The sequence below is a fragment of the Saimiri boliviensis genome, chromosome Y (assembly GCF_048565385.1).
Source record: "Saimiri boliviensis isolate mSaiBol1 chromosome Y, mSaiBol1.pri, whole genome shotgun sequence".
Taxonomy (NCBI): domain Eukaryota; kingdom Metazoa; phylum Chordata; class Mammalia; order Primates; family Cebidae; genus Saimiri; species Saimiri boliviensis.
In genome coordinates, this window is record NC_133471.1 from 22,246,325 (window position 1) to 22,258,145 (window position 11,821).

Below are 11,821 nucleotides of genomic sequence, written 5' to 3' on the forward strand. Positions count from 1 at the left end.
CGGAGTGCAGTGGCGTGATCTCAGCTCACTGCAGCCTCCACCTCCCGGGTTCAAGGGATTCTCCTGCCTCAGCCCCCCGAGTACCTGAGATTCCAGGCATGGACCCCTAGGCCCAGCTACCGTTTGCATTTTTATTACAGACGGGTTTCTCCGTGTTGGCCAGGCTGGTCTTGAACTCCTGACCTCAGGTGATCCGCTCAGCTCCACCTCCCCAAGTGCTAAAACGACAGCTGTGAGCCTCTGTGCCGGGAGTGAAACTGTTCATTTTAATGCTTAGGTTTAGGCAAGTGTGGACAGCTGCGTAGAAACAGAACCGGAGGGAAGGGGACTGGTCTAATGCGATGGGCTAGTGAGGAACCCCGCCAGGCCTGTCCCTCTAGATTCTTCTCAGCCTCTGGGAGAAGCCTTGCTTTCTCTGAGTGAGGGTAGAAACGTCTCTGGAATGAGAGTCTCAGGACCTTTAGTCAAACAAGGTACGTCACCGAATTTCCTTGTGGCCAGCCATTTTTATTTCTATTTTTATTTTTGAGATGCAGTTTTGCTCCTGTTGCCCAGGCTGAAGCGCAGTGGTGTGATCTCAGCTGACTGCAACCTCCACCTCCTGGATTCAAGCGATTCTCCTGCCTCAGCCTCCCGAGTGGCTGGCACTACAGGTGCCCACCCCCACGCCCGGCTAATTTTTTTTTTGTATTTTTAGTAGAGACGGGCTTTCAGCAACTTGGCCACACTGGTCTCGAACTCCCAACCTCAGGGGATCCACCTGCCTCAGCCTCCCAAAATGCTGGGATTGCAGGTGTGAGCCGCCGTGCCAGGCTGAGATTCTGTCTCATAAATAAATGAATACACAAACAAATAAACAAAATCTGGCAGGGAGATGCTTGGGAAGCGGGGATCACGGATGGGTCAGGCTGGAGATGGAATCACAGGGGGTTAAAGTGAGTTTTTCTTACCACATTCTGTTCCTGGGAGGCTGTCACAAAACTGGTCAAATCTGGGTTGTTCAGACTCTTGGAGCTAGAGACTTCGTGGACCCTAAAAACTGTCATTCTTTCCTTTTCTTTTTCTTTTTTTTGTTTTTTTGAGATGGAGTTTCACTCTTGTTTCCCAGGCTGGAGTGCAATGGCACGATCTCAGCTCACTGTGACCTGCACCTCCTGAGTTCAAGTGATTCTCCTGCCTCAGCCTCCCCAGCAGCCCAGATGACAGGTGCCCGCCAGCACACCTGGCTAATTTTGTATTTTTAGTAGAGATGGGGTTTCTCGATGTTGATCAGGCTGGTCTTGACCTCCCGACCTCAGGGGATCCACCCACCTCGGCCTCTTAAAAGTTTAACACTGGCCGTCACAAAAGCTGTGTCTGAATCCTAAAGCCCAGAACCTTCAAATGGGACCTTATTTGGAAATAGGGTGTTTGCACCTGTGATGACTTAAAGATCCCAAAGTAAGATCGTCCTGGATGAGTGTGGGGCCTGACTCCAATGACAGGTGTCCTTCTAAAAGACTGAAGAGGACACACAGACACAGAGGAGGAGGCACAGACTGCAGTGGTGGGGCCGCAAGCCGAGATGCTGCAGCCCCCAGGAGCTGGGAGCGGCCGGCAGGAGCCTCCCCTGGAGCCTCCAGAGAGAACGCAGCTGTGAGCCACCGAGATCTCAGACTCCTGGTCTGCAGGACGGGGAGAGGATTAATCTCTTTTTTTGGAAACCTCCTAAATGAGTTGATTTATTATTGCAGACTTAACAAAGTAATACAGCAGGGTGCGGTGGCTCAGGCCTGCAATCCCAGCACTTGCAGAGACTGAGGTGGGTGGATTGCCTGAAGTCAGGACTTCAAGCCCAGCTTGGCCCATCTGCTGAGACCCCATTTCTACTAAAAATATTTTTAAAAAACATCGGGCACAGAGGCTCATGCCTGTAATCCTGGCACTTTGGGGGGCCAAGGCGGGCAGATCACTTGAGGTCAGGAGTTCAAGACCAGCCTGGCCAACATTGTGAAACCCCGTCTCTACTAAAAGTACAAAAATTAGCTGGGCCTGGTGGTGCCTGCCTGTATCCCCAGCTACTCAGGAGGCTGAGGCAGGAGAACGTCTTCAACCCAGGAGGCAGAGGTTGGAGTGAGTCAAGATGGTGCCACTGCACTCCCGCTTGGGCAACAGAGCAAGACCCCATCTCAATCTCAAAAAAAAAGAAAAAAAAAAAAAAAAAAAAAAAAAAACGTAGCCGGGAGTGGAGGTGGACACCTATAATCCCAGCTACTCAGGAGAATGGCTTGAACCAGGGAGGTGAGGGTTGCAGTGAGCTGAGATTCTTCACTGCAGCCTGAGCAACAGACTGACTTTGTCTCAAATAAGAAAAAAAAAAAAAAAAAGAAAAAGAAACTAACCCAGTTGCATTTTTCCTGGTTTTGCTTGACATTGTTTCTTTGTGTATACTTCCCTGCCTTTCCAGAAACCGTGGTTCCGTGATTCCTGCACCGGCACAGAACGTGGCCCTCCCTGAGTGACATGTTAGTAGCACTGAGCTCTGACATTCATTCCGGGACCTCTCAGCCACTTCCAGTCGGTGTCTGTCCTGGTCTGGGAACATGGGGACGGGGACATGTTTTGTCTGATGGAAACGTGCCCCAGAGAACGTCCCTGCTTAGACAGACTCAGGCTTCCCTGTGGCATCTCCTTGGCATTTCGCTTGTTGGGAATCCCCGGTTCTGTCTTTCGAATGAGGGGCGTGGGCTGAGCAGGGACTTTCTGTTTTCCTGACCTCAAGTTTCCTCTTTGCTGAAAACAACTGTGCGTCTGTTTGCTCAGGGAAAGGAATGGGAGGGAGGAGACAGGAAGATATAAAGCTCAGACGCAGAACTTACACGCAGGGCTGGATGTGGGGGCTGATGTCGGTAATCCCAGCACATTGGGAGGCCGAGGCAGGAGGATCACCTGAGGTCAGGAGTTCGAGACCAGCCTGGCCAATATGGTGAAACCCCATCTCTACTATCTATCTATCTATCTATCTATCTATCTATTCATCTATGTGTCTATCTATGTATCTATGTATCTATCTATCTATGTAACTAGGTATCTATCTATCCACGTGTCTATCTATCTATGTATCTATGTATTGATCTATCTATGTATCTATCTATGTATCTATGTATGTATCTATGTAACTATCTACGTATCTATATCTATCTATGTGTCTATCTGTGTCTATGTGTCTATGTATCTATCCATCTATGTGTCTATCTATGTATCTATGTATCTATCTATCTATCTATCTATGTATCCATATGTCTATCTATCTATGTATCTATGTACTGATCTATCTATCTATGTATCTATCTATCTATCTATCTATCTATGTAACTATGTATCTATTTGTCTATCTATGTAACTACATATCTATCTATCTGTCTGTTTATCTATGTATCTATCTATGTAACTATGTATCTATCTATCTATGTAACTATCTATGTATCTATGTATCTATGTGTCTATCAATCATTTATGTATCTGTCATCATCTGTCTATCATCTATCTATCTATCATCTATGTATCTATCATGATCACTTACTCTATCTATCTATCTTCTATTCCATCTGGTGTCTGTCTATCTCTCCATCTTTCTAATACCCACGTATCTATCATTTATCAATCACAGTGGTTCACAGGCCAGCGAGAAGTCTATCCCCACGACACACTTGGCCATGTCCGGGGACAATATCAAAAGATTCAGAGGCCGGACATGCTGGCTCAGTCCTGTCACCCCAGCACGTTGGGAGGCTAAGGCGAGTGGATCACCTGAGGTCAGGAGTTCAAGTCCAGCCTGACCGACATGGTGAAACCCCGTCTCTACCAAAAATACAAAAATTAGCCAGGCCTGGTGGCAGGTGCCTGTCATCCCAGCTACTCGGGAGGCTGAGGCAGGAGGATCGCTTGAACCCGGGAGGCGGAGGTTGCAGTGAGCCGAGATGACACCATTGCAGTCCAGCCTGGGGAATGGAGTGAGACTCCATCTCAACGGCAAAAGAGTCACAATTTATGGACATTCCTGGCGTTGTTCCTGGAAAGTGTGCTCCCGGGCCCTGGTGCGTGGGTTCGAGCACCCCGTAGCCCTGAGGCTTCGCTGTGTGGCCGCTGGCAATGTCACCCGTGCTGAGTCTGAGACGCTCCCCTTCTGTGCGGTGGAGACAGCGTCCCTTTTCTTTGTTGCGGCCGACACCGGCTCACTTTCTCCGTGGCCACGCTTTCCCCTGCACACACCCTCCCTGCAGCCACCGCAGGAAGCAGCCTGTGACCCCAGCCTCCTATCTAGGGACAGGCAGGCCTGTGGCCAGGCGGCTCCCCAGGAAGCCGGAAACCGGCCCCAGCTTTCTGGGGAGGGTGCAGGCCCGGCAGGCAGGCGGGCGCCGGGTGACACCCCTTTCCCAGATGTGGAAGTACTCGCCAGCACACGAGTGACGGTTGCTCAACTTCCTGAAAAGTCGGGGGCGCCTTCATGCTTCACGGGAAGGGCAGGGGCTGCGGTGGCCGCATGAGCCCCCCAAGGTGGGTGGCGTCTCTCACAGGCACCTGCTGTCTGGGGCAGAGGCAGAAAGGACACGCTGCTGGAAATGAATCTTTGTCATCTATCTATCTATCTATCTATCATCTATCATCGATCTATTTATCTATCTATCAATCTTATATCTATCATCTGTCATCTATCTATCATCTATCAATCAATCATACATGTATCATTTATCTATCACCTTTCTATGTATTTATCAATCATATATCTATCATCTATTTGTCTATCAATCATATATCATCTCTCTATCAATCATATATCATCTATCTATATCATCTATCATCTATTGTTTATCTATGTATCTATCTATATATCTATCACATATCTATCATCTATCTATCATATATCCAACATCTATCTATCATCTATCTATATATCTATCAATCATCTACCTATCTATATATCAATCATCTATCTATCATCTATCTATATCTCTCTCTATCACCTATCTATCAATCGTATATCTATCGTCTACCTGTGATCTATCTATCACCTATCTATATATCTATCATCTATCTATCTCTATCTGTGTATCTATCTAGCTATCTATATCTATCTATCTATCACATATCTATCATCTATCTATCATATATCCATCATCTATCATCTATCAATCATCTCTCTATATATGTATCAATCATCTATCATCTATCATCTTCTATCATCTATCATCTATCTATATATCTATGTATCATATATCTATCATCTATCAGCTATCTATGTATGTATCATCTATGTATCTATCTATCAATGTATCTATCTAAAAATAGATATAATAGACACTTCATCTAAAAATAATAATAATAAAATAATTATTTATTTGTATTTTATTGTTATTATTATTTGCACCTCAGGTTCTTACATTGAAATTCAATGTTTTATTATTATTTTTTAGATGGGGTGTTGCTCTGTGTCCCAGGCTGGAGTGCTGGTTACTGTTTTTTTTTTTTTTTTAACTGGAGCTGATGTCTCTATTAAAAAAAGAAAAAGAAAAAAGAAAACTTACAGTTTTTGTTTATATTTATTTATTTCTATTTATTCATTGATTATTTATCTCTTTTTAATTACTTATTCTTGACCCGGAGTCTTGCTCTGTTTCCCAGGATGCAGTGAAAAAAAGTCACTGTTTCTGTTTTTATTTATTTATTTATAAATAATTAATTTATTTTTGAGGTGGAGGCTCGCTCTGTCTCCCAGGCTGCATTGCAAAAGAGTCACCGTTTTTGTTTTGATTCATTCAGTTATTTTTATGTATTTATTTATAATTAATTAATTTATTTCTGAGATGGAGTCTCACTCTATCTCCCAGGCTGGACTGCAGAAATGCCACCGGTTTTTGTTTATTTATTTATAATTAATTTATTTATTTCTGAAATGGAGTCTCACTCTTTCTCCCAGGCTGGCGTGCAAGAGTTACCGTTTTTTGTATTCATTTACTCATTTATTGATGATTAATTAATTTATTTCTGGGTTGGAGCTCTCTCTCCCAGGTTGGAGCCCAAAGCAGTTACCGGTTTAGTTATATGTATTTATTATTTATTTATTTATTTTATTTTATTTTTGAGACAGAGTCTTGCTCTGTCGCCCAGGCTGGAGTGCAGTGGCTTGATCTCAGCTCACTGCAGCCTCCACCTCCCGGGTTCAAGCGATCCTCCTGCCTCAGCCTCCCGAGTAGCCGGGATTCCAGGTACCTCCACCACGCCTGGTGGATCTTAGTATTATTAATAGAGACGGGTTTCTCCATGTTGCTCAGGCTGGTTTTGAACCTGCTACCTCTTGTGATCTGACCGCCTCGGCTGAAACTCCATCACAAACAAACAAAAAGTAACCAAAAATAAAAACAGAGAAACAGGCCGGGCCCGGGGGCTCACGCCTTGACTTCCAGCGCTTTGGGAGGCAAAGCAGGATGGTCACTTGAGCTCAGGAGTTTTAAGGCCAGCCTGAGCAACACAGCAAGACCCTGTCAAAAGAGAAAGAAAAAAGGGGAGGGGGTTATAAACCACAAGCAGACAAAGCTGTTACTAATCTGAATCCACCATCACCAGAAAGAAAAAGACAAAGAAAATGACATATATTTTTACACCTGGTTCTGACATCCCAGGAGGCCAACCTGGAGCAGGTGTCGGGTGTCCTATTTATGGAGGGAACAAACCCTCGGGCTCTTTTTGTTTGTTTTCTGGACATGGAATCTCACTCTGTCACCCAGGCTAGAGTGCAGTGGCACGACCTCAGCTCACTGCAACCTCCACCCTCCAGGGTTGAAGCGATTCTCCCGCCTCAGCCTCCCACATAGCTGGGATCACAGGCACCCACCACCAGCGGGGTATTGTATTTTTCGTAGAGATGGGGTTTCACTGTGTTGGGCAGGCTGGTCTCAATCTCCTGACCTTGTGATCCGCCTGCCTCGGCCTCCCTAAGTGCTGGGATGACAGGGGTGACCCACCTCACCGGCCTGACCTAAGACTTCCAACTCAAAGGCCTGTCTCAGAGCCAGGGCTGGGGAGCTCAGGGCCCAGACCCCTTAACCCCATTCACGCCGGAGGTCGCAATCCTGTGAAAAACCAGACATTGGCCATGACCTTCAGCAGCAGGATATCCATCGCACCCAAAAGCTTAGTGTTCCAGTAACGGAACACTAGGCATACGTAGGTTACTGACGAGCCTTCCACGAAGGAAAGCCTGAAGGCTCCGGTCCCACCTCTCTGCAGCAGACGGCACAGACAGAAGACGTGACAGGTGCTGGGGCATGGGGCCCCAAAATCTATAGGTTGAGTTCCCAGCAGAGGGTCTCTGGGAATGAGACTTTTATTTGGAAATAGGGTTCTTGGAAACATGATTAGTTTCTGTAGGAATTCATTGGGGCCAGAGCTCAGTTCAGGAGGCCAAGGGAATGTGAGCCCAGTCACATCCTTGGAATTCCAGGAACGGGGGCAGGGATGCCTTTAACCCTTCCTTCTCCGGATTCCCGACTGCTGAATCAGACACCCCAGGAGAGTGAACAGCAGAAAAGGGACAGCTGTGACCTACCCTGAATCCCTTCCCTGCAGCTCCACAGAAAACTCTAGATCAGGCCGGGTGCGGAGTCTCACGCTTGTCACCCCAGCACTTTGGGGGGCTGAGGCGCGCACATCACCTGAGGTCAGGAGTTCGAGACCAGCCCGGCCCACATGGGGAAACCTGGTCTCTACTAAAAATGAAAAAATCAGCTGAGAGTGTTGGCGGTTGCCTGTGATCCCGGTTACTTGGGAGGCTGAGAAAGGAGAATGGTTTGAACCCGGGAGACAGAGTTTACAGTGAGCCGAGATCGTGCCACTGCATGCCAGCCTGGGTGACGGAGTGAGACTCTGTCTCAAATAAATAAGTGACAAAATTGATGTCAGAGTCACGGTCATATCAGAGCTGTTGTGTGAACCAGACCGACTCCTCATCTTGAACAGGGGCTGGGAACATGAGTGTCAGACCTGCTGGCCTGCGTTCCCAGATGGTTCAGGAATTCTAAGACCTCGCTGATGAAACAGCTGGATGAAACCCAGCAGGACCGAGATGGCCACCAGAGTGACCCCTGCCCGTCCTCCCTGCTACGCTTCCACCAGCACCAGGACAGTTTACAGACGCCATGGATATGCCAGGAAGTCACCCTCCATGCTCTAAAAAGGAGATTCCTGCATAATGCACCCCTCGTTTAGAATATCATCAAAAAATAACTGTAAAACCAGGTCACAGTGGCTCTCCAGGCTGCTCAGCCTGTGGAGGAGGCATTCCATTTTTTGGGGGGGAAAAATGAGTCTCGCTCTGTCTCCCAGGCTGGAGTGCAATGGCGCGATCTCGGCTCACCGCAACCTCCGCCTCCTGGGTTCAAGCAATTCTCCTGCCTCAGCCTCCTGAGTAGCTGGAATTACAGGCACCCGCCACCACACCTGGCTAATTTCGGTATTTTTAGTGCAGATGGGGCTTCAGCATGTCGTTCAGGCTGGTCTCGAACTCCTGACCTCAGATGATCCACCCGCGTCAGCCTCCCAAAGTGCTGGAATTTCAGGCGTGAGACACCACGCCCAGCTAGAATTCTTTCTTGCACAAAATCCAAAAAACCCTCCGTTGGGGTCTGCACTGGCAACCTCCTCCTTTAACAGTTCATGGCCCTGAAGGCCTGAAGGCTGTTTTATTTATTTATTTATAAATAGACATATATTTATAAATAAATTTATATTTATAAATATCAATATTTAATATATATTAAATTCATATTTATAAATATTAATATTTAATATATATTATATTAATATTTATATTTATTTATATTTATAAATAAATACATTTATTTATTATATTTATTTATGTTTATAAATAAATATATTTATGTTTATAAATAATTATATTTATTTATGTTTATAAATAAATATATTAATGTTTATAAATAATTATATTTATGTTTATAAATAAACATATTTATTTATGTTTGTAAATAAATATATTTATGTTTATAAATAAATATATTTATTTATATTTATGTGTATAAATAAATTTATTTATTTATTATGTTTATTTATGTTTATAAATAAATATATTTATTTATGTTTATAAATAAATATATTTATTTATGATATTTATTTATGTTTATAATTTTTTTTTTTTCTGACGGAGCCTAGCTCTGTCACCCAGGCTGGAGTGCAATGGTGCAATCTCTGCTCACTGCAACTGCTACCTCCTGAGTTCAAGCGATTCTCCTGCCTCAGCCCCCTGAGTAGCTGGGATGACACAGGCACCCAGCACCACCCCCAGCTAACTTTGTATTTCTGGTGGACACCGAGTTTCATCGTGTTAGCCAGGCTGGACTTGAACTCCTGACCTCAGGTGATCTGTCCAGCTCAGCCTCCCAAACTGCCGGAATTGCAAGCACGAGCGCCCACGCCCAGCTCAAATTATTTCTTCTACGTCATGTTTTCTGCATTGGGACCCCTTTCCTGTAATAGTTTCAGGCCCTGAAGTGGGGTGTAAAGAGAAGCTGTTTTTGTTTTTTTTCTTTGAGACCATTTCCGGCTAATGTTTGTATTTTTAGTAGACACAGGGGTTCACCGTGTTGGCCAGGCTGGTCTCGATCTCTCGACCTCATGACCCTCCCACCTCAGCTTCCCAAAGTCCTGGGATCCCCGGCGTGAGCCACTGTCCCAGGCAGAGAACCTGGTTGTTACTACCGTATTTACCCAAATCCCGCCACCTTAAAGCCAACCAGCCAAGCGTTTTTTCCCTCCCCGTGGACTGGACTGCCCCCTGCTGACCAATTCCTGTGACTGCAGGCGTGCGGTGCTGGGAGAATCCGGCTTTGGGTTCTCATTTCCTGGGTGGGTCGTTTTTGGGGTCAGATAGAGCAAAAGGGCCTTAAACCGGAGTCGGCCGGGCACGGTGGCTCACGCCTGTAATCCCAGCACCTCGGAGGCCTAGGTGGGCGGATCACGAGGTCAGGAGTTCAAGACCAGCCTGGCCGACCTGGTGAAACCCCATCTCTACAAAAAACACAAAAATTGGCCAGGTGTGGTGGCTCACACCCGTCATCTCAGCACTCCGGCATGATGGCAGGTGCCTGGAATCCCAGCTACTCAGCAGGCTGAGACAGGAGAGTTGCTTGAACCCGGGAGGCGGAGTTCTCAGTGAGGGGAGATCGTGCCACTGCACTCCAGCCTGAGAGAGCCATACCCCATCTCAAAAAAAAAAAAAAAAAAAGAAAAAGAAAAAGAAAAAGAAAAAATTAGCTGGGCGAGGTGGCAGGCACATGTAATCCCAGCACTTTGGGAGGCCAAGGTGGGCGGATCACGAGGTCAGGAGTTCAAGACCAGCCTGGCCAACACGGTGAAACCCTGTGTCTACTAAAAATACAAAAAAATTTAGCCGGGTCTGGTGGCGGGTGCCGGTGATCCCAGCTTCCTGGGAGGCTGAGGCAGGAGGATTGTTTGAACCCGGGAGGCGGAGGCTGCTGTGAGCAGAGATCACGCCACTGCCCTCCAGCCTGGGTTACAAAAGCAAAAATCTGTTTCAAGAAATAAATAAATAAATAATAAACCATTTATGCCTCATGCTCCATTATTGGAACGCTAAGCTTGTGGGAGTTATTTATATCTGACTGCTCAAGGTCATCGTCAAGGTCTTATTTTTCTTTTCTTTTTTTCCAGACTGAGTCTCGCTGGGTCGCCCAGGCTGGAGTGCAATGGCACAATCTCGGCTCACTGCGACCTCCGCGTCCCGGGTTCAACCGATTCTCCTGCCTCAGCCTCCTGAGTAGCTGGGACGACAGGCACCCTCCACCATACCTGGCTAATTTTTTGTATTTTTAGTAGAGACAGGGTTTCATCATGCTGGCCAGGCTGGTCTTGAACTCCCAACCTCAGGTGATCACCTGCCTCAGCCTCCTCCCAAAGTGTTGGGATTACAGGTGTGAGCCACCATGCCCAGCCAGGTCTGATTTTTCATGAAATAATTTGCAACCTGTGGCACAAATGAGTTTGTTTTAATTTTATTTATTTATTTATTTATTTTTGGAGACAGAGTCTCAGCTGGAGTCCAGTTCACTGCCACCTCCCCTCCTGGGTTCAAGCAATTCTCCTTCCTCAGCCTCCCAAGTAGCTGGGATGACAGGTGCCCGTCACCACATCCGGCTAATTTTTGCATTTTTCACAGAGATGGGATTTCACTATGTTGCCCTGGCTGGTCTCAAACTCTTAACCTCAGGTGATCCACCCGCCTCAGCCTCCCAAAGTGATGGGATTTCAGGCATGACCCACCATGTCCAGCACTAAATGGGTTTATTTTTATTTAATTTATTATTATTATTATTATTATTATTGAAACAGAGTCTCTGTCTGTCGCCTAGGCTGGAGTGCAGTGACGCAATCTCGGCTCACTGCAACCTCCGCCTCCCGGGTTCAAGCCATTTTCCTGCCTCAGCCTCCCGTGTAGCTGGGATGACAGTTGACGGAATACTTTTTGTATTTTTAGTAGAAACGGGGTTTCCCCATGTTGGCCAGGCCGGTCTCGAACTCCTGACCTCCGGTGATCCGCCCGCCCCCCTCGGCCTCCCAAAGTGGTGGGGTGACAGACTTGAGCCACGTCGCCTGGCCACGCATGGGTTAAAGTGTCTGTGCTGAAGTCCTTGAACTGTAGGACCCTGTCACCCGCCACTCCCCCAATCCCGCACCCTGCCCACCCCTGGCTCCGGGAAACACACCTTCCAGTTGGAAGTTTCAGACACTAGGGGGCAAAAGCGTCCTCTGC